General features: G+C 45.9%; 22 non-coding genes across 22 annotated transcripts; 11 read left to right on the top strand and 11 right to left on the bottom strand.

Moving 5' to 3' along the window:
* Nucleotides 1–262: 262 nt before the first annotated feature.
* On the bottom strand, nt 263–369 carry LOC146819885 (U6 spliceosomal RNA). The gene has a single exon (XR_014964525.1). It is a non-coding gene; the product is annotated as a U6 spliceosomal RNA (small nuclear RNA).
* A 787-nt stretch (nt 370–1,156) lies between these two features.
* TRNAR-ACG (transfer RNA arginine (anticodon ACG)) lies at nt 1,157–1,229 on the top strand. The gene has a single exon. It is a non-coding gene; the product is annotated as a tRNA-Arg (tRNA).
* Nucleotides 1,230–2,236: 1,007 nt separating this feature from the next.
* Nucleotides 2,237–2,343, bottom strand: LOC146819883 (U6 spliceosomal RNA). Its single transcript, XR_014964325.1, has one exon. It is a non-coding gene; the product is annotated as a U6 spliceosomal RNA (small nuclear RNA).
* Nucleotides 2,344–3,115: 772 nt separating this feature from the next.
* Nucleotides 3,116–3,188, top strand: TRNAR-ACG (transfer RNA arginine (anticodon ACG)). The gene has a single exon. It is a non-coding gene; the product is annotated as a tRNA-Arg (tRNA).
* A 1,007-nt stretch (nt 3,189–4,195) lies between these two features.
* On the bottom strand, nt 4,196–4,302 carry LOC146819881 (U6 spliceosomal RNA). The gene has a single exon (XR_014964324.1). It is a non-coding gene; the product is annotated as a U6 spliceosomal RNA (small nuclear RNA).
* A 766-nt stretch (nt 4,303–5,068) lies between these two features.
* On the top strand, nt 5,069–5,141 carry TRNAR-ACG (transfer RNA arginine (anticodon ACG)). The gene has a single exon. It is a non-coding gene; the product is annotated as a tRNA-Arg (tRNA).
* A 1,006-nt stretch (nt 5,142–6,147) lies between these two features.
* Nucleotides 6,148–6,254, bottom strand: LOC146819879 (U6 spliceosomal RNA). The gene has a single exon (XR_014964323.1). It is a non-coding gene; the product is annotated as a U6 spliceosomal RNA (small nuclear RNA).
* A 772-nt stretch (nt 6,255–7,026) lies between these two features.
* Nucleotides 7,027–7,099, top strand: TRNAR-ACG (transfer RNA arginine (anticodon ACG)). The gene has a single exon. It is a non-coding gene; the product is annotated as a tRNA-Arg (tRNA).
* A 1,006-nt stretch (nt 7,100–8,105) lies between these two features.
* On the bottom strand, nt 8,106–8,212 carry LOC146819877 (U6 spliceosomal RNA). The gene has a single exon (XR_014964322.1). It is a non-coding gene; the product is annotated as a U6 spliceosomal RNA (small nuclear RNA).
* A 772-nt stretch (nt 8,213–8,984) lies between these two features.
* TRNAR-ACG (transfer RNA arginine (anticodon ACG)) lies at nt 8,985–9,057 on the top strand. Its single transcript has one exon. It is a non-coding gene; the product is annotated as a tRNA-Arg (tRNA).
* A 1,006-nt stretch (nt 9,058–10,063) lies between these two features.
* On the bottom strand, nt 10,064–10,170 carry LOC146819875 (U6 spliceosomal RNA). The gene has a single exon (XR_014964320.1). It is a non-coding gene; the product is annotated as a U6 spliceosomal RNA (small nuclear RNA).
* A 772-nt stretch (nt 10,171–10,942) lies between these two features.
* On the top strand, nt 10,943–11,015 carry TRNAR-ACG (transfer RNA arginine (anticodon ACG)). The gene has a single exon. It is a non-coding gene; the product is annotated as a tRNA-Arg (tRNA).
* Nucleotides 11,016–12,021: 1,006 nt separating this feature from the next.
* On the bottom strand, nt 12,022–12,128 carry LOC146819873 (U6 spliceosomal RNA). The gene has a single exon (XR_014964319.1). It is a non-coding gene; the product is annotated as a U6 spliceosomal RNA (small nuclear RNA).
* Nucleotides 12,129–12,900: 772 nt separating this feature from the next.
* Nucleotides 12,901–12,973, top strand: TRNAR-ACG (transfer RNA arginine (anticodon ACG)). The gene has a single exon. It is a non-coding gene; the product is annotated as a tRNA-Arg (tRNA).
* Nucleotides 12,974–13,979: 1,006 nt separating this feature from the next.
* Nucleotides 13,980–14,086, bottom strand: LOC146819871 (U6 spliceosomal RNA). The gene has a single exon (XR_014964318.1). It is a non-coding gene; the product is annotated as a U6 spliceosomal RNA (small nuclear RNA).
* Nucleotides 14,087–14,858: 772 nt separating this feature from the next.
* Nucleotides 14,859–14,931, top strand: TRNAR-ACG (transfer RNA arginine (anticodon ACG)). Its single transcript has one exon. It is a non-coding gene; the product is annotated as a tRNA-Arg (tRNA).
* A 1,006-nt stretch (nt 14,932–15,937) lies between these two features.
* LOC146819869 (U6 spliceosomal RNA) lies at nt 15,938–16,044 on the bottom strand. Its single transcript, XR_014964317.1, has one exon. It is a non-coding gene; the product is annotated as a U6 spliceosomal RNA (small nuclear RNA).
* Nucleotides 16,045–16,816: 772 nt separating this feature from the next.
* Nucleotides 16,817–16,889, top strand: TRNAR-ACG (transfer RNA arginine (anticodon ACG)). The gene has a single exon. It is a non-coding gene; the product is annotated as a tRNA-Arg (tRNA).
* Nucleotides 16,890–17,895: 1,006 nt separating this feature from the next.
* Nucleotides 17,896–18,002, bottom strand: LOC146819867 (U6 spliceosomal RNA). Its single transcript, XR_014964316.1, has one exon. It is a non-coding gene; the product is annotated as a U6 spliceosomal RNA (small nuclear RNA).
* Nucleotides 18,003–18,774: 772 nt separating this feature from the next.
* On the top strand, nt 18,775–18,847 carry TRNAR-ACG (transfer RNA arginine (anticodon ACG)). The gene has a single exon. It is a non-coding gene; the product is annotated as a tRNA-Arg (tRNA).
* Nucleotides 18,848–19,854: 1,007 nt separating this feature from the next.
* Nucleotides 19,855–19,961, bottom strand: LOC146819865 (U6 spliceosomal RNA). The gene has a single exon (XR_014964315.1). It is a non-coding gene; the product is annotated as a U6 spliceosomal RNA (small nuclear RNA).
* A 778-nt stretch (nt 19,962–20,739) lies between these two features.
* Nucleotides 20,740–20,812, top strand: TRNAR-ACG (transfer RNA arginine (anticodon ACG)). The gene has a single exon. It is a non-coding gene; the product is annotated as a tRNA-Arg (tRNA).
* The last annotated feature ends 18 nt before the right edge of the window (nt 20,813–20,830 follow it).

Below are 20,830 nucleotides of genomic sequence, written 5' to 3'. Positions count from 1 at the left end.
TGGCAGCAGTATAGATTTGGGGGTTGTGAAGAATAATGACAGGGAGGCTGAAGAAGGGAAAGAAAAGTCCCAGAAGTCCTGCAGGCTTCCTTGCTAAATGCAGCTGGCCATAGAGTGCACCTTCATTACTGCGAGGTAAATACATTAAAAATGTTGAGGAGAGACAAATTGAAAAATAGATATTAGGAGGAAAGCACTGGAACCTGCTTTATTATTTCAATTAGTCTTGAAAACATAGAACATTTCTCTCCTGAAAGCTGGTAAAAATATGGAACGCTTCACGAATTTGCGTGTCATCCTTGCGCAGGGGCCACGCTAATCTTCTCTGTATCGTTCCAATTTTAGTATATGTGCCGCCGAAGCGAGCACACTTCATTGATGAACCTACAATGTTTATAAACTCTCTAAATCTACGGTCTCTAGACATAGGGTGGCCTGGCAGAGATGCTCGTATGGCCAGTAAGCATTCAAATCTGAGCCAATGGGCAAAAATGCATGAAGAGTAACAATCCATTATTCTTCACTGCATTTGTGGTCCAAGACTTCACCAATTGGAAGTATGTAGATTATGCCAGGGTTGCAAAGGCTCATGGTTCAGGCTACTGACAAGGAACATTGTGACATCATGCTGCCTGTGGAACAGTGATATTAAAGGTGAGACAGCTGCACAGTAGGTTAGGTGAAGGGCTCTGAGAGGTGAAAGGCAGCATGCTTGGGTCCCTGGACAAGGTGAGCCTATGACAAGGTGTCTGAATTTTTCGCCTGTATTGTAATATTAAACACTTTATTGTTGTACCCGCCTGCTGATTAAGGAGTCCTCAAGATCAGCTCCACACAGACGTGGAACTGATGATGTTAATGCAGAATATTTAAGAAACTGAGGCTGATCTAAAACATTTCCTTGGACCTAGGACCATTTCCCCTGACTTTTAGGTCCTTCGTCCTCCTAAAGTCCTTTGTATAAGTTAGGAACACCTGACAGAACAGAATTTCAGGAGGTCAGGTGGGTTTACTTGTGTCTTCTGGTTGTGAGCAGTAAACGTGGCTAAAAAGGTTGATGGAATGGTGTTTTAAAACACACACACACACACACACACACACACACACACACAACTTCTGGTCCTCTTAAGGACAAAAGTATGGGTAATCCTACATGGGGCCAGTGGCGCAATGGATAACGCGTCTGACTACGGATCAGAAGATTGTAGGTTCGACTCCTATCTGGCTCGAAAGGGTCATAGGTCCCTGTTTTATGGTATTCCTGTGGAATTCTTATTTACCTCAGACTTGTTGTAGGTTCAATATTCTCGAGCAGGACTCATCCAGCAGTCGTTCCATGGTAGGGCTGCAGTAATAGGACCACGGCTAGTTAAAAGTTTCCCATTTGCTGCTGGATTCTATGTGAAGGCCGTCATGTGGTGTGCTGCTTTTGTATTTCAACATGGGTCTCTGAGTCTCTAAACTAGGAAAAAATCTTGTTGAGAAAAGTGTGTGTGAGAGGGTCTGTGGGTGCAGGCAGGTGTGTGCACTTGAGTGCTGACCCATTTACATGTGTGAGAGGGACAAGCAAATTGCCTGTGGGATGTAGGCCTACAACTGGAACCAAGCAGCCAGGCAGAACCACAGGTAAGGAGAGAGGAAGGCAGTTCATTATTAGAGCAGGATCATGAGCATCTTGCCCTGCTCCCTTCTGCCCCGATCGGCCACGATCGGCCAAGACCTCTCTATTAGGGTGGAGGGTGAACATTTCTTGGACCTCAGAAACTGAGGGATGCAGCGCCGATATGTCCTCCAAGGGCCTAGAGGACCTGGTGCCCAATCATGCCTGGTGTTTTTCAGCTTACCCGACCAATCTGGTTGCAAGGCGGATTTTAACAGTACTGCTGAAAAGGGACTCCCAGACAGCCCTGAGGCCATCATTTGCATAGGCCCTCCCCTTCTCTTTCTCTTGCTTCCCACAAAGCAACGCATCGCTGGCAGCAGTATAGATTTGGGGGTTGTGAAGAATAATGACAGGGAGGCTGAAGAAGGGAAAGAAAAGTCCCAGAAGTCCTGCAGGCTTCCTTGCTAAATGCAGCTGGCCATAGAGTGCACCTTCATTACTGCGAGGTAAATACATTAAAAATGTTGAGGAGAGACAAATTGAAAAATAGATATTAGGAGGAAAGCACTGGAACCTGCTTTATTATTTCAATTAGTCTTGAAAACATAGAACATTTCTCTCCTGAAAGCTGGTAAAAATATGGAACGCTTCACGAATTTGCGTGTCATCCTTGCGCAGGGGCCATGCTAATCTTCTCTGTATCGTTCCAATTTTAGTATATGTGCCGCCGAAGCGAGCACACTTCATTGATGAACCTACAATGTTTATAAACTCTCTAAATCTACGGTCTCTAGACATAGGGTGGCCTGGCAGAGATGCTCGTATGGCCAGTAAGCATTCAAATCCGAGCCAATGGGCAAAAATGCATGAAGAGTAACAATCCATTATTCTTCACTGCATTTGTGGTCCAGGACTTCACCAATTGGAAGTATGTAGATTATGCCAGGGTTGCAAAGGCTCATGGTTCAGGCTACTGACAAGGAACATTGTGACATCATGCTGCCTGTGGAACAGTGATATTAAAGGTGAGACAGCTGCACAGTAGGTTAGGTGAAGGGCTCTGAGAGGTGAAAGGCAGCATGCTTGGGTCCCTGGACAAGGTGAGCCTATGACAAGGTGTCTGAATTTTCGCCTGTATTGTAATATTAAACACTTTATTGTTGTACCCGCCTGCTGATTAAGGAGTCCTCAAGATCAGCTCCACACAGACGTGGAACTGATGATGTTAATGCAGAATATTTAAGAAACTGAGGCTGATCTAAAACATTTCCTTGGACCTAGGACCATTTCCCCTGACTTTTAGGTCCTTCGTCCTCCTAAAGTCCTTTGTATAAGTTAGGAACACCTGACAGAACAGAATTTCAGGAGGTCAGGTGGGTTTACTTGTGTCTTCTGGTTGTGAGCAGTAAACGTGGCTAAAAAGGTTGATGGAATGGTGTTTTAAAACACACACACACACACACACACAACTTCTGGTCCTCTTAAGGACAAAAGTATGGGTAATCCTACATGGGGCCAGTGGCGCAATGGATAACGCGTCTGACTACGGATCAGAAGATTGTAGGTTCGACTCCTATCTGGCTCGAAAGGGTCATAGGTCCCTGTTTTATGGTATTCCTGTGGAATTCTTATTTACCTCAGACTTGTTGTAGGTTCAATCTTCTCGAGCAGGACTCATCCAGCAGTCGTTCCATGGTAGGGCTGCAGTAATAGGACCACGGCTAGTTAAAAGTTTCCCATTTGCTGCTGGATTCTATGTGAAGGCCGTCATGTGGTGTGCTGCTTTTGTATTTCAACATGGGTCTCTGAGTCTCTAAACTAGGAAAAAATCTTGTTGAGAAAAGTGTGTGTGAGAGGGTCTGTGGGTGCAGGCAGGTGTGTGCACTTGAGTGCTGACCCATTTACATGTGTGAGAGGGACAAGCAAATTGCCTGTGGGATGTAGGCCTACAACTGGAACCAAGCAGCCAGGCAGAACCACAGGTAAGGAGAGAGGAAAGCAGTTCATTATTAGAGCAGGATCATGAGCATCTTGCCCTGCTCCCTTCTGCCCCGATCGGCCACGATCGGCCAAGATCTCTCTATTAGGGTGGAGGGTGAACATTTCTTGGACCTCAGAAACTGAGGGATGCAGCGCCGATATGTCCTCCAAGGGCCTAGAGGACCTGGTGCCCAATCATGCCTGGTGTTTTTCAGCTTACCCGACCAATCTGGTTGCAAGGCGGATTTTAACAGTACTGCTGAAAAGGGACTCCCAGACAGCCCTGAGGCCATCATTTGCATAGGCCCTCCCCTTCTCTTTCTCTTGCTTCCCACAAAGCAACGCATCGCTGGCAGCAGTATAGATTTGGGGGTTGTGAAGAATAATGACAGGGAGGCTGAAGAAGGGAAAGAAAAGTCCCAGAAGTCCTGCAGGCTTCCTTGCTAAATGCAGCTGGCCATAGAGTGCACCTTCATTACTGCGAGGTAAATACATAAAAAATGTTGAGGAGAGACAAATTGAAAAATAGATATTAGGAGGAAAGCACTGGAACCTGCTTTATTATTACAATTAGTCTTGAAAACATAGAACATTTCTCTCCTGAAAGCTGGTAAAAATATGGAACGCTTCACGAATTTGCGTGTCATCCTTGCGCAGGGGCCATGCTAATCTTCTCTGTATCGTTCCAATTTTAGTATATGTGCCGCCGAAGCGAGCACACTTCATTGATGAACCTACAATGTTTATAAACTCTCTAAATCTACGGTCTCTAGACATAGGGTGGCCTGGCAGAGATGCTCGTATGGCCAGTAAGCATTCAAATCTGAGCCAATGGGCAAAAATGCATGAAGAGTAACAATCCATTATTCTTCACTGCATTTGTGGTCCAAGACTTCACCAATTGGAAGTATGTAGATTATGCCAGGGTTGCAAAGGCTCATGGTTCAGGCTACTGACAAGGAACATTGTGACATCATGCTGCCTGTGGAACAGTGATATTAAAGGTGAGACAGCTGCACAGTAGGTTAGGTGAAGGGCTCTGAGAGGTGAAAGGCAGCATGCTTGGGTCCCTGGACAAGGTGAGCCTATGACAAGGTGTCTGAATTTTCGCCTGTATTGTAATATTAAACACTTTATTGTTGTACCCGCCTGCTGATTAAGGAGTCCTCAAGATCAGCTCCACACAGACGTGGAACTGATGATGTTAATGCAGAATATTTAAGAAACTGAGGCTGATCTAAAACATTTCCTTGGACCTAGGACCATTTCCCCTGACTTTTAGGTCCTTCGTCCTCCTAAAGTCCTTTGTATAAGTTAGGAACACCTGACAGAACAGAATTTCAGGAGGTCAGGTGGGTTTACTTGTGTCTTCTGGTTGTGAGCAGTAAACGTGGCTAAAAAGGTTGATGGAATGGTGTTTTAAAACACACACACACACACAACTTCTGGTCCTCTTAAGGACAAAAGTATGGGTAATCCTACATGGGGCCAGTGGCGCAATGGATAACGCGTCTGACTACGGATCAGAAGATTGTAGGTTCGACTCCTATCTGGCTCGAAAGGGTCATAGGTCCCTGTTTTATGGTATTCCTGTGGAATTCTTATTTACCTCAGACTTGTTGTAGGTTCAATCTTCTCGAGCAGGACTCATCCAGCAGTCGTTCCATGGTAGGGCTGCAGTAATAGGACCACGGCTAGTTAAAAGTTTCCCATTTGCTGCTGGATTCTATGTGAAGGCCGTCATGTGGTGTGCTGCTTTTGTATTTCAACATGGGTCTCTGAGTCTCTAAACTAGGAAAAAATCTTGTTGAGAAAAGTGTGTGTGAGAGGGTCTGTGGGTGCAGGCAGGTGTGTGCACTTGAGTGCTGACCCATTTACATGTGTGAGAGGGACAAGCAAATTGCCTGTGGGATGTAGGCCTACAACTGGAACCAAGCAGCCAGGCAGAACCACAGGTAAGGAGAGAGGAAGGCAGTTCATTATTAGAGCAGGATCATGAGCATCTTGCCCTGCTCCCTTCTGCCCGATCGGCCACGATCGGCCAAGACCTCTCTATTAGGGTGGAGGGTGAACATTTCTTGGACCTCAGAAACTGAGGGATGCAGCGCCGATATGTCCTCCAAGGGCCTAGAGGACCTGGTGCCCAATCATGCCTGGTGTTTTTCAGCTTACCCGACCAATCTGGTTGCAAGGCGGATTTTAACAGTACTGCTGAAAAGGGACTCCCAGACAGCCCTGAGGCCATCATTTGCATAGGCCCTCCCCTTCTCTTTCTCTTGCTTCCCACAAAGCAACGCATCGCTGGCAGCAGTATAGATTTGGGGGTTGTGAAGAATAATGACAGGGAGGCTGAAGAAGGGAAAGAAAAGTCCCAGAAGTCCTGCAGGCTTCCTTGCTAAATGCAGCTGGCCATAGAGTGCACCTTCATTACTGCGAGGTAAATACATTAAAAATGTTGAGGAGAGACAAATTGAAAAATAGATATTAGGAGGAAAGCACTGGAACCTGCTTTATTATTTCAATTAGTCTTGAAAACATAGAACATTTCTCTCCTGAAAGCTGGTAAAAATATGGAACGCTTCACGAATTTGCGTGTCATCCTTGCGCAGGGGCCATGCTAATCTTCTCTGTATCGTTCCAATTTTAGTATATGTGCCGCCGAAGCGAGCACACTTCATTGATGAACCTACAATGTTTATAAACTCTCTAAATCTACGGTCTCTAGACATAGGGTGGCCTGGCAGAGATGCTCGTATGGCCAGTAAGCATTCAAATCTGAGCCAATGGGCAAAAATGCATGAAGAGTAACAATCCATTATTCTTCACTGCATTTGTGGTCCAAGACTTCACCAATTGGAAGTATGTAGATTATGCCAGGGTTGCAAAGGCTCATGGTTCAGGCTACTGACAAGGAACATTGTGACATCATGCTGCCTGTGGAACAGTGATATTAAAGGTGAGACAGCTGCACAGTAGGTTAGGTGAAGGGCTCTGAGAGGTGAAAGGCAGCATGCTTGGGTCCCTGGACAAGGTGAGCCTATGACAAGGTGTCTGAATTTTCGCCTGTATTGTAATATTAAACACTTTATTGTTGTACCCGCCTGCTGATTAAGGAGTCCTCAAGATCAGCTCCACACAGACGTGGAACTGATGATGTTAATGCAGAATATTTAAGAAACTGAGGCTGATCTAAAACATTTCCTTGGACCTAGGACCATTTCCCCTGACTTTTAGGTCCTTCGTCCTCCTAAAGTCCTTTGTATAAGTTAGGAACACCTGACAGAACAGAATTTCAGGAGGTCAGGTGGGTTTACTTGTGTCTTCTGGTTGTGAGCAGTAAACGTGGCTAAAAAGGTTGATGGAATGGTGTTTTAAAACACACACACACACACACACACAACTTCTGGTCCTCTTAAGGACAAAAGTATGGGTAATCCTACATGGGGCCAGTGGCGCAATGGATAACGCGTCTGACTACGGATCAGAAGATTGTAGGTTCGACTCCTATCTGGCTCGAAAGGGTCATAGGTCCCTGTTTTATGGTATTCCTGTGGAATTCTTATTTACCTCAGACTTGTTGTAGGTTCAATCTTCTCGAGCAGGACTCATCCAGCAGTCGTTCCATGGTAGGGCTGCAGTAATAGGACCACGGCTAGTTAAAAGTTTCCCATTTGCTGCTGGATTCTATGTGAAGGCCGTCATGTGGTGTGCTGCTTTTGTATTTCAACATGGGTCTCTGAGTCTCTAAACTAGGAAAAAATCTTGTTGAGAAAAGTGTGTGTGAGAGGGTCTGTGGGTGCAGGCAGGTGTGTGCACTTGAGTGCTGACCCATTTACATGTGTGAGAGGGACAAGCAAATTGCCTGTGGGATGTAGGCCTACAACTGGAACCAAGCAGCCAGGCAGAACCACAGGTAAGGAGAGAGGAAGGCAGTTCATTATTAGAGCAGGATCATGAGCATCTTGCCCTGCTCCCTTCTGCCCGATCGGCCACGATCGGCCAAGACCTCTCTATTAGGGTGGAGGGTGAACATTTCTTGGACCTCAGAAACTGAGGGATGCAGCGCCGATATGTCCTCCAAGGGCCTAGAGGACCTGGTGCCCAATCATGCCTGGTGTTTTTCAGCTTACCCGACCAATCTGGTTGCAAGGCGGATTTTAACAGTACTGCTGAAAAGGGACTCCCAGACAGCCCTGAGGCCATCATTTGCATAGGCCCTCCCCTTCTCTTTCTCTTGCTTCCCACAAAGCAACGCATCGCTGGCAGCAGTATAGATTTGGGGGTTGTGAAGAATAATGACAGGGAGGCTGAAGAAGGGAAAGAAAAGTCCCAGAAGTCCTGCAGGCTTCCTTGCTAAATGCAGCTGGCCATAGAGTGCACCTTCATTACTGCGAGGTAAATACATTAAAAATGTTGAGGAGAGACAAATTGAAAAATAGATATTAGGAGGAAAGCACTGGAACCTGCTTTATTATTTCAATTAGTCTTGAAAACATAGAACATTTCTCTCCTGAAAGCTGGTAAAAATATGGAACGCTTCACGAATTTGCGTGTCATCCTTGCGCAGGGGCCATGCTAATCTTCTCTGTATCGTTCCAATTTTAGTATATGTGCCGCCGAAGCGAGCACACTTCATTGATGAACCTACAATGTTTATAAACTCTCTAAATCTACGGTCTCTAGACATAGGGTGGCCTGGCAGAGATGCTCGTATGGCCAGTAAGCATTCAAATCTGAGCCAATGGGCAAAAATGCATGAAGAGTAACAATCCATTATTCTTCACTGCATTTGTGGTCCAAGACTTCACCAATTGGAAGTATGTAGATTATGCCAGGGTTGCAAAGGCTCATGGTTCAGGCTACTGACAAGGAACATTGTGACATCATGCTGCCTGTGGAACAGTGATATTAAAGGTGAGACAGCTGCACAGTAGGTTAGGTGAAGGGCTCTGAGAGGTGAAAGGCAGCATGCTTGGGTCCCTGGACAAGGTGAGCCTATGACAAGGTGTCTGAATTTTCGCCTGTATTGTAATATTAAACACTTTATTGTTGTACCCGCCTGCTGATTAAGGAGTCCTCAAGATCAGCTCCACACAGACGTGGAACTGATGATGTTAATGCAGAATATTTAAGAAACTGAGGCTGATCTAAAACATTTCCTTGGACCTAGGACCATTTCCCCTGACTTTTAGGTCCTTCGTCCTCCTAAAGTCCTTTGTATAAGTTAGGAACACCTGACAGAACAGAATTTCAGGAGGTCAGGTGGGTTTACTTGTGTCTTCTGGTTGTGAGCAGTAAACGTGGCTAAAAAGGTTGATGGAATGGTGTTTTAAAACACACACACACACACACACACAACTTCTGGTCCTCTTAAGGACAAAAGTATGGGTAATCCTACATGGGGCCAGTGGCGCAATGGATAACGCGTCTGACTACGGATCAGAAGATTGTAGGTTCGACTCCTATCTGGCTCGAAAGGGTCATAGGTCCCTGTTTTATGGTATTCCTGTGGAATTCTTATTTACCTCAGACTTGTTGTAGGTTCAATCTTCTCGAGCAGGACTCATCCAGCAGTCGTTCCATGGTAGGGCTGCAGTAATAGGACCACGGCTAGTTAAAAGTTTCCCATTTGCTGCTGGATTCTATGTGAAGGCCGTCATGTGGTGTGCTGCTTTTGTATTTCAACATGGGTCTCTGAGTCTCTAAACTAGGAAAAAATCTTGTTGAGAAAAGTGTGTGTGAGAGGGTCTGTGGGTGCAGGCAGGTGTGTGCACTTGAGTGCTGACCCATTTACATGTGTGAGAGGGACAAGCAAATTGCCTGTGGGATGTAGGCCTACAACTGGAACCAAGCAGCCAGGCAGAACCACAGGTAAGGAGAGAGGAAGGCAGTTCATTATTAGAGCAGGATCATGAGCATCTTGCCCTGCTCCCTTCTGCCCGATCGGCCACGATCGGCCAAGACCTCTCTATTAGGGTGGAGGGTGAACATTTCTTGGACCTCAGAAACTGAGGGATGCAGCGCCGATATGTCCTCCAAGGGCCTAGAGGACCTGGTGCCCAATCATGCCTGGTGTTTTTCAGCTTACCCGACCAATCTGGTTGCAAGGCGGATTTTAACAGTACTGCTGAAAAGGGACTCCCAGACAGCCCTGAGGCCATCATTTGCATAGGCCCTCCCCTTCTCTTTCTCTTGCTTCCCACAAAGCAACGCATCGCTGGCAGCAGTATAGATTTGGGGGTTGTGAAGAATAATGACAGGGAGGCTGAAGAAGGGAAAGAAAAGTCCCAGAAGTCCTGCAGGCTTCCTTGCTAAATGCAGCTGGCCATAGAGTGCACCTTCATTACTGCGAGGTAAATACATTAAAAATGTTGAGGAGAGACAAATTGAAAAATAGATATTAGGAGGAAAGCACTGGAACCTGCTTTATTATTTCAATTAGTCTTGAAAACATAGAACATTTCTCTCCTGAAAGCTGGTAAAAATATGGAACGCTTCACGAATTTGCGTGTCATCCTTGCGCAGGGGCCATGCTAATCTTCTCTGTATCGTTCCAATTTTAGTATATGTGCCGCCGAAGCGAGCACACTTCATTGATGAACCTACAATGTTTATAAACTCTCTAAATCTACGGTCTCTAGACATAGGGTGGCCTGGCAGAGATGCTCGTATGGCCAGTAAGCATTCAAATCTGAGCCAATGGGCAAAAATGCATGAAGAGTAACAATCCATTATTCTTCACTGCATTTGTGGTCCAAGACTTCACCAATTGGAAGTATGTAGATTATGCCAGGGTTGCAAAGGCTCATGGTTCAGGCTACTGACAAGGAACATTGTGACATCATGCTGCCTGTGGAACAGTGATATTAAAGGTGAGACAGCTGCACAGTAGGTTAGGTGAAGGGCTCTGAGAGGTGAAAGGCAGCATGCTTGGGTCCCTGGACAAGGTGAGCCTATGACAAGGTGTCTGAATTTTCGCCTGTATTGTAATATTAAACACTTTATTGTTGTACCCGCCTGCTGATTAAGGAGTCCTCAAGATCAGCTCCACACAGACGTGGAACTGATGATGTTAATGCAGAATATTTAAGAAACTGAGGCTGATCTAAAACATTTCCTTGGACCTAGGACCATTTCCCCTGACTTTTAGGTCCTTCGTCCTCCTAAAGTCCTTTGTATAAGTTAGGAACACCTGACAGAACAGAATTTCAGGAGGTCAGGTGGGTTTACTTGTGTCTTCTGGTTGTGAGCAGTAAACGTGGCTAAAAAGGTTGATGGAATGGTGTTTTAAAACACACACACACACACACACACAACTTCTGGTCCTCTTAAGGACAAAAGTATGGGTAATCCTACATGGGGCCAGTGGCGCAATGGATAACGTGTCTGACTACGGATCAGAAGATTGTAGGTTCGACTCCTATCTGGCTCGAAAGGGTCATAGGTCCCTGTTTTATGGTATTCCTGTGGAATTCTTATTTACCTCAGACTTGTTGTAGGTTCAATCTTCTCGAGCAGGACTCATCCAGCAGTCGTTCCATGGTAGGGCTGCAGTAATAGGACCACGGCTAGTTAAAAGTTTCCCATTTGCTGCTGGATTCTATGTGAAGGCCGTCATGTGGTGTGCTGCTTTTGTATTTCAACATGGGTCTCTGAGTCTCTAAACTAGGAAAAAATCTTGTTGAGAAAAGTGTGTGTGAGAGGGTCTGTGGGTGCAGGCAGGTGTGTGCACTTGAGTGCTGACCCATTTACATGTGTGAGAGGGACAAGCAAATTGCCTGTGGGATGTAGGCCTACAACTGGAACCAAGCAGCCAGGCAGAACCACAGGTAAGGAGAGAGGAAGGCAGTTCATTATTAGAGCAGGATCATGAGCATCTTGCCCTGCTCCCTTCTGCCCGATCGGCCACGATCGGCCAAGACCTCTCTATTAGGGTGGAGGGTGAACATTTCTTGGACCTCAGAAACTGAGGGATGCAGCGCCGATATGTCCTCCAAGGGCCTAGAGGACCTGGTGCCCAATCATGCCTGGTGTTTTTCAGCTTACCCGACCAATCTGGTTGCAAGGCGGATTTTAACAGTACTGCTGAAAAGGGACTCCCAGACAGCCCTGAGGCCATCATTTGCATAGGCCCTCCCCTTCTCTTTCTCTTGCTTCCCACAAAGCAACGCATCGCTGGCAGCAGTATAGATTTGGGGGTTGTGAAGAATAATGACAGGGAGGCTGAAGAAGGGAAAGAAAAGTCCCAGAAGTCCTGCAGGCTTCCTTGCTAAATGCAGCTGGCCATAGAGTGCACCTTCATTACTGCGAGGTAAATACATTAAAAATGTTGAGGAGAGACAAATTGAAAAATAGATATTAGGAGGAAAGCACTGGAACCTGCTTTATTATTTCAATTAGTCTTGAAAACATAGAACATTTCTCTCCTGAAAGCTGGTAAAAATATGGAACGCTTCACGAATTTGCGTGTCATCCTTGCGCAGGGGCCATGCTAATCTTCTCTGTATCGTTCCAATTTTAGTATATGTGCCGCCGAAGCGAGCACACTTCATTGATGAACCTACAATGTTTATAAACTCTCTAAATCTACGGTCTCTAGACATAGGGTGGCCTGGCAGAGATGCTCGTATGGCCAGTAAGCATTCAAATCTGAGCCAATGGGCAAAAATGCATGAAGAGTAACAATCCATTATTCTTCACTGCATTTGTGGTCCAAGACTTCACCAATTGGAAGTATGTAGATTATGCCAGGGTTGCAAAGGCTCATGGTTCAGGCTACTGACAAGGAACATTGTGACATCATGCTGCCTGTGGAACAGTGATATTAAAGGTGAGACAGCTGCACAGTAGGTTAGGTGAAGGGCTCTGAGAGGTGAAAGGCAGCATGCTTGGGTCCCTGGACAAGGTGAGCCTATGACAAGGTGTCTGAATTTTCGCCTGTATTGTAATATTAAACACTTTATTGTTGTACCCGCCTGCTGATTAAGGAGTCCTCAAGATCAGCTCCACACAGACGTGGAACTGATGATGTTAATGCAGAATATTTAAGAAACTGAGGCTGATCTAAAACATTTCCTTGGACCTAGGACCATTTCCCCTGACTTTTAGGTCCTTCGTCCTCCTAAAGTCCTTTATATAAGTTAGGAACACCTGACAGAACAGAATTTCAGGAGGTCAGGTGGGTTTACTTGTGTCTTCTGGTTGTGAGCAGTAAACGTGGCTAAAAAGGTTGATGGAATGGTGTTTTAAAACACACACACACACACACACACAACTTCTGGTCCTCTTAAGGACAAAAGTATGGGTAATCCTACATGGGGCCAGTGGCGCAATGGATAACGCGTCTGACTACGGATCAGAAGATTGTAGGTTCGACTCCTATCTGGCTCGAAAGGGTCATAGGTCCCTGTTTTATGGTATTCCTGTGGAATTCTTATTTACCTCAGACTTGTTGTAGGTTCAATATTCTCGAGCAGGACTCATCCAGCAGTCGTTCCATGGTAGGGCTGCAGTAATAGGACCACGGCTAGTTAAAAGTTTCCCATTTGCTGCTGGATTCTATGTGAAGGCCGTCATGTGGTGTGCTGCTTTTGTATTTCAACATGGGTCTCTGAGTCTCTAAACTAGGAAAAAATCTTGTTGAGAAAAGTGTGTGTGAGAGGGTCTGTGGGTGCAGGCAGGTGTGTGCACTTGAGTGCTGACCCATTTACATGTGTGAGAGGGACAAGCAAATTGCCTGTGGGATGTAGGCCTACAACTGGAACCAAGCAGCCAGGCAGAACCACAGGTAAGGAGAGAGGAAGGCAGTTCATTATTAGAGCAGGATCATGAGCATCTTGCCCTGCTCCCTTCTGCCCGATCGGCCACGATCGGCCAAGACCTCTCTATTAGGGTGGAGGGTGAACATTTCTTGGACCTCAGAAACTGAGGGATGCAGCGCCGATATGTCCTCCAAGGGCCTAGAGGACCTGGTGCCCAATCATGCCTGGTGTTTTTCAGCTTACCCGACCAATCTGGTTGCAAGGCGGATTTTAACAGTACTGCTGAAAAGGGACTCCCAGACAGCCCTGAGGCCATCATTTGCATAGGCCCTCCCCTTCTCTTTCTCTTGCTTCCCACAAAGCAACGCATCGCTGGCAGCAGTATAGATTTGGGGGTTGTGAAGAATAATGACAGGGAGGCTGAAGAAGGGAAAGAAAAGTCCCAGAAGTCCTGCAGGCTTCCTTGCTAAATGCAGCTGGCCATAGAGTGCACCTTCATTACTGCGAGGTAAATACATTAAAAATGTTGAGGAGAGACAAATTGAAAAATAGATATTAGGAGGAAAGCACTGGAACCTGCTTTATTATTTCAATTAGTCTTGAAAACATAGAACATTTCTCTCCTGAAAGCTGGTAAAAATATGGAACGCTTCACGAATTTGCGTGTCATCCTTGCGCAGGGGCCATGCTAATCTTCTCTGTATCGTTCCAATTTTAGTATATGTGCCGCCGAAGCGAGCACACTTCATTGATGAACCTACAATGTTTATAAACTCTCTAAATCTACGGTCTCTAGACATAGGGTGGCCTGGCAGAGATGCTCGTATGGCCAGTAAGCATTCAAATCTGAGCCAATGGGCAAAAATGCATGAAGAGTAACAATCCATTATTCTTCACTGCATTTGTGGTCCAAGACTTCACCAATTGGAAGTATGTAGATTATGCCAGGGTTGCAAAGGCTCATGGTTCAGGCTACTGACAAGGAACATTGTGACATCATGCTGCCTGTGGAACAGTGATATTAAAGGTGAGACAGCTGCACAGTAGGTTAGGTGAAGGGCTCTGAGAGGTGAAAGGCAGCATGCTTGGGTCCCTGGACAAGGTGAGCCTATGACAAGGTGTCTGAATTTTCGCCTGTATTGTAATATTAAACACTTTATTGTTGTACCCGCCTGCTGATTAAGGAGTCCTCAAGATCAGCTCCACACAGACGTGGAACTGATGATGTTAATGCAGAATATTTAAGAAACTGAGGCTGATCTAAAACATTTCCTTGGACCTAGGACCATTTCCCCTGACTTTTAGGTCCTTCGTCCTCCTAAAGTCCTTTGTATAAGTTAGGAACACCTGACAGAACAGAATTTCAGGAGGTCAGGTGGGTTTACTTGTGTCTTCTGGTTGTGAGCAGTAAACGTGGCTAAAAAGGTTGATGGAATGGTGTTTTAAAACACACACACACACACACACACAACTTCTGGTCCTCTTAAGGACAAAAGTATGGGTAATCCTACATGGGGCCAGTGGCGCAATGGATAACGCGTCTGACTACGGATCAGAAGATTGTAGGTTCGACTCCTATCTGGCTCGAAAGGGTCATAGGTCCCTGTTTTATGGTATTCCTGTGGAATTCTTATTTACCTCAGACTTGTTGTAGGTTCAATCTTCTCGAGCAGGACTCATCCAGCAGTCGTTCCATGGTAGGGCTGCAGTAATAGGACCACGGCTAGTTAAAAGTTTCCCATTTGCTGCTGGATTCTATGTGAAGGCCGTCATGTGGTGTGCTGCTTTTGTATTTCAACATGGGTCTCTGAGTCTCTAAACTAGGAAAAAATCTTGTTGAGAAAAGTGTGTGTGAGAGGGTCTGTGGGTGCAGGCAGGTGTGTGCACTTGAGTGCTGACCCATTTACATGTGTGAGAGGGACAAGCAAATTGCCTGTGGGATGTAGGCCTACAACTGGAACCAAGCAGCCAGGCAGAACCACAGGTAAGGAGAGAGGAAGGCAGTTCATTATTAGAGCAGGATCATGAGCATCTTGCCCTGCTCCCTTCTGCCCGATCGGCCACGATCGGCCAAGACCTCTCTATTAGGGTGGAGGGTGAACATTTCTTGGACCTCAGAAACTGAGGGATGCAGCGCCGATATGTCCTCCAAGGGCCTAGAGGACCTGGTGCCCAATCATGCCTGGTGTTTTTCAGCTTACCCGACCAATCTGGTTGCAAGGCGGATTTTAACAGTACTGCTGAAAAGGGACTCCCAGACAGCCCTGAGGCCATCATTTGCATAGGCCCTCCCCTTCTCTTTCTCTTGCTTCCCACAAAGCAACGCATCGCTGGCAGCAGTATAGATTTGGGGGTTGTGAAGAATAATGACAGGGAGGCTGAAGAAGGGAAAGAAAAGTCCCAGAAGTCCTGCAGGCTTCCTTGCTAAATGCAGCTGGCCATAGAGTGCACCTTCATTACTGCGAGGTAAATACATTAAAAATGTTGAGGAGAGACAAATTGAAAAATAGATATTAGGAGGAAAGCACTGGAACCTGCTTTATTATTTCAATTAGTCTTGAAAACATAGAACATTTCTCTCCTGAAAGCTGGTAAAAATATGGAACGCTTCACGAATTTGCGTGTCATCCTTGCGCAGGGGCCATGCTAATCTTCTCTGTATCGTTCCAATTTTAGTATATGTGCCGCCGAAGCGAGCACACTTCATTGATGAACCTACAATGTTTATAAACTCTCTAAATCTACGGTCTCTAGACATAGGGTGGCCTGGCAGAGATGCTCGTATGGCCAGTAAGCATTCAAATCTGAGCCAATGGGCAAAAATGCATGAAGAGTAACAATCCATTATTCTTCACTGCATTTGTGGTCCAAGACTTCACCAATTGGAAGTATGTAGATTATGCCAGGGTTGCAAAGGCTCATGGTTCAGGCTACTGACAAGGAACATTGTGACATCATGCTGCCTGTGGAACAGTGATATTAAAGGTGAGACAGCTGCACAGTAGGTTAGGTGAAGGGCTCTGAGAGGTGAAAGGCAGCATGCTTGGGTCCCTGGACAAGGTGAGCCTATGACAAGGTGTCTGAATTTTCGCCTGTATTGTAATATTAAACACTTTATTGTTGTACCCGCCTGCTGATTAAGGAGTCCTCAAGATCAGCTCCACACAGACGTGGAACTGATGATGTTAATGCAGAATATTTAAGAAACTGAGGCTGATCTAAAACATTTCCTTGGACCTAGGACCATTTCCCCTGACTTTTAGGTCCTTCGTCCTCCTAAAGTCCTTTGTATAAGTTAGGAACACCTGACAGAACAGAATTTCAGGAGGTCAGGTGGGTTTACTTGTGTCTTCTGGTTGTGAGCAGTAAACGTGGCTAAAAAGGTTGATGGAATGGTGTTTTAAAACACACACACACACACACACACAACTTCTGGTCCTCTTAAGGACAAAAGTATGGGTAATCCTACATGGGGCCAGTGGCGCAATGGATAACGTGTCTGACTACGGATCAGAAGATTGTAGGTTCGACTCCTATCTGGCTCGAAAGGGTCATAGGTCCCTGTTTTATGGTATTCCTGTGGAATTCTTATTTACCTCAGACTTGTTGTAGGTTCAATCTTCTCGAGCAGGACTCATCCAGCAGTCGTTCCATGGTAGGGCTGCAGTAATAGGACCACGGCTAGTTAAAAGTTTCCCATTTGCTGCTGGATTCTATGTGAAGGCCGTCATGTGGTGTGCTGCTTTTGTATTTCAACATGGGTCTCTGAGTCTCTAAACTAGGAAAAAATCTTGTTGAGAAAAGTGTGTGTGAGAGGGTCTGTGGGTGCAGGCAGGTGTGTGCACTTGAGTGCTGACCCATTTACATGTGTGAGAGGGACAAGCAAATTGCCTGTGGGATGTAGGCCTACAACTGGAACCAAGCAGCCAGGCAGAACCACAGGTAAGGAGAGAGGAAGGCAGTTCATTATTAGAGCAGGATCATGAGCATCTTGCCCTGCTCCCTTCTGCCCGATCGGCCACGATCGGCCAAGACCTCTCTATTAGGGTGGAGGGTGAACATTTCTTGGACCTCAGAAACTGAGGGATGCAGCGCCGATATGTCCTCCAAGGGCCTAGAGGACCTGGTGCCCAATCATGCCTGGTGTTTTTCAGCTTACCCGACCAATCTGGTTGCAAGGCGGATTTTAACAGTACTGCTGAAAAGGGACTCCCAGACAGCCCTGAGGCCATCATTTGCATAGGCCCTCCCCTTCTCTTTCTCTTGCTTCCCACAAAGCAACGCATCGCTGGCAGCAGTATAGATTTGGGGGTTGTGAAGAATAATGACAGGGAGGCTGAAGAAGGGAAAGAAAAGTCCCAGAAGTCCTGCAGGCTTCCTTGCTAAATGCAGCTGGCCATAGAGTGCACCTTCATTACTGCGAGGTAAATACATTAAAAATGTTGAGGAGAGACAAATTGAAAAATAGATATTAGGAGGAAAGCACTGGAACCTGCTTTATTATTTCAATTAGTCTTGAAAACATAGAACATTTCTCTCCTGAAAGCTGGTAAAAATATGGAACGCTTCACGAATTTGCGTGTCATCCTTGCGCAGGGGCCATGCTAATCTTCTCTGTATCGTTCCAATTTTAGTATATGTGCCGCCGAAGCGAGCACACTTCATTGATGAACCTACAATGTTTATAAACTCTCTAAATCTACGGTCTCTAGACATAGGGTGGCCTGGCAGAGATGCTCGTATGGCCAGTAAGCATTCAAATCTGAGCCAATGGGCAAAAATGCATGAAGAGTAACAATCCATTATTCTTCACTGCATTTGTGGTCCAAGACTTCACCAATTGGAAGTATGTAGATTATGCCAGGGTTGCAAAGGCTCATGGTTCAGGCTACTGACAAGGAACATTGTGACATCATGCTGCCTGTGGAACAGTGATATTAAAGGTGAGACAGCTGCACAGTAGGTTAGGTGAAGGGCTCTGAGAGGTGAAAGGCAGCATGCTTGGGTCCCTGGACAAGGTGAGCCTATGACAAGGTGTCTGAATTTTCGCCTGTATTGTAATATTAAACACTTTATTGTTGTACCCGCCTGCTGATTAAGGAGTCCTCAAGATCAGCTCCACACAGACGTGGAACTGATGATGTTAATGCAGAATATTTAAGAAACTGAGGCTGATCTAAAACATTTCCTTGGACCTAGGACCATTTCCCCTGACTTTTAGGTCCTTCGTCCTCCTAAAGTCCTTTATATAAGTTAGGAACACCTGACAGAACAGAATTTCAGGAGGTCAGGTGGGTTTACTTGTGTCTTCTGGTTGTGAGCAGTAAACGTGGCTAAAAAGGTTGATGGAATGGTGTTTTAAAACACACACACACACACACACACAACTTCTGGTCCTCTTAAGGACAAAAGTATGGGTAATCCTACATGGGGCCAGTGGCGCAATGGATAACGCGTCTGACTACGGATCAGAAGATTGTAGGTTCGACTCCTATCTGGCTCGAAAGGGTCATAGGTCCCTGTTTTATGGTATTCCTGTGGAATTCTTATTTACCTCAGACTTGTTGTAGGTTCAATATTCTCGAGCAGGACTCATCCAGCAGTCGTTCCATGGTAGGGCTGCAGTAATAGGACCACGGCTAGTTAAAAGTTTCCCATTTGCTGCTGGATTCTATGTGAAGGCCGTCATGTGGTGTGCTGCTTTTGTATTTCAACATGGGTCTCTGAGTCTCTAAACTAGGAAAAAATCTTGTTGAGAAAAGTGTGTGTGAGAGGGTCTGTGGGTGCAGGCAGGTGTGTGCACTTGAGTGCTGACCCATTTACATGTGTGAGAGGGACAAGCAAATTGCCTGTGGGATGTAGGCCTACAACTGGAACCAAGCAGCCAGGCAGAACCACAGGTAAGGAGAGAGGAAGGCAGTTCATTATTAGAGCAGGATCATGAGCATCTTGCCCTGCTCCCTTCTGCCCCGATCGGCCACGATCGGCCAAGACCTCTCTATTAGGGTGGAGCGTGAACATTTCTTGGACCTCAGAAACTGAGGGATGCAGCGCCGATATGTCCTCCAAGGGCCTAGAGGACCTGGTGCCCAATCATGCCTGGTGTTTTTCAGCTTACCCGACCAATCTGGTTGCAAGGCGGATTTTAACAGTACTGCTGAAAAGGGACTCCCAGACAGCCCTGAGGCCATCATTTGCATAGGCCCTCCCCTTCTCTTTCTCTTGCTTCCCACAAAGCAACGCATCGCTGGCAGCAGTATAGATTTGGGGGTTGTGAAGAATAATGACAGGGAGGCTGAAGAAGGGAAAGAAAAGTCCCAGAAGTCCTGCAGGCTTCCTTGCTAAATGCAGCTGGCCATAGAGTGCACCTTCATTACTGCGAGGTAAATACATTAAAAATGTTGAGGAGAGACAAATTGAAAAATAGATATTAGGAGGAAAGCACTGGAACCTGCTTTATTATTTCAATTAGTCTTGAAAACATAGAACATTTCTCTCCTGAAAGCTGGTAAAAATATGGAACGCTTCACGAATTTGCGTGTCATCCTTGCGCAGGGGCCATGCTAATCTTCTCTGTATCGTTCCAATTTTAGTATATGTGCCGCCGAAGCGAGCACACTTCATTGATGAACCTACAATGTTTATAAACTCTCTAAATCTACGGTCTCTAGACATAGGGTGGCCTGGCAGAGATGCTCGTATGGCCAGTAAGCATTCAAATCTGAGCCAATGGGCAAAAATGCATGAAGAGTAACAATCCATTATTCTTCACTGCATTTGTGGGCCAAGACTTCACCAATTGGAAGTATGTAGATTATGCCAGGGTTGCAAAGGCTCATGGTTCAGGCTACTGACAAGGAACATTGTGACATCATGCTGCCTGTGGAACAGTGATATTAAAGGTGAGACAGCTGCACAGTAGGTTAGGTGAAGGGCTCTGAGAGGTGAAAGGCAGCATGCTTGGGTCCCTGGACAAGGTGAGCCTATGACAAGGTGTCTGAATTTTCGCCTGTATTGTAATATTAAACACTTTATTGTTGTACCCGCCTGCTGATTAAGGAGTCCTCAAGATCAGCTCCACACAGACGTGGAACTGATGATGTTAATGCAGAATATTTAAGAAACTGAGGCTGATCTAAAACATTTCCTTGGACCTAGGACCATTTCCCCTGACTTTTAGGTCCTTCGTCCTCCTAAAGTCCTTTGTATAAGTTAGGAACACCTGACAGAACAGAATTTCAGGAGGTCAGGTGGGTTTACTTGTGTCTTCTGGTTGTGAGCAGTAAACGTGGCTAAAAAGGTTGATGGAATGGTGTTTTAAAACACACACACACACACACACACACACACAACTTCTGGTCCTCTTAAGGACAAAAGTATGGGTAATCCTACATGGGGCCAGTGGCGCAATGGATAACGCGTCTGACTACGGATCAGAAGATTGTAGGTTCGACTCCTATCTGGCTCGAAAGGGTCATAGGTCCCT

Source organism: Triturus cristatus, chromosome 6 (assembly GCF_964204655.1).
Source record: "Triturus cristatus chromosome 6, aTriCri1.1, whole genome shotgun sequence".
NCBI classification, from domain to species: domain Eukaryota; kingdom Metazoa; phylum Chordata; class Amphibia; order Caudata; family Salamandridae; genus Triturus; species Triturus cristatus.
The sequence above is the reverse complement of the archived record's forward strand: the minus strand, read 5'-3'. Positions and strand labels throughout refer to the sequence as shown.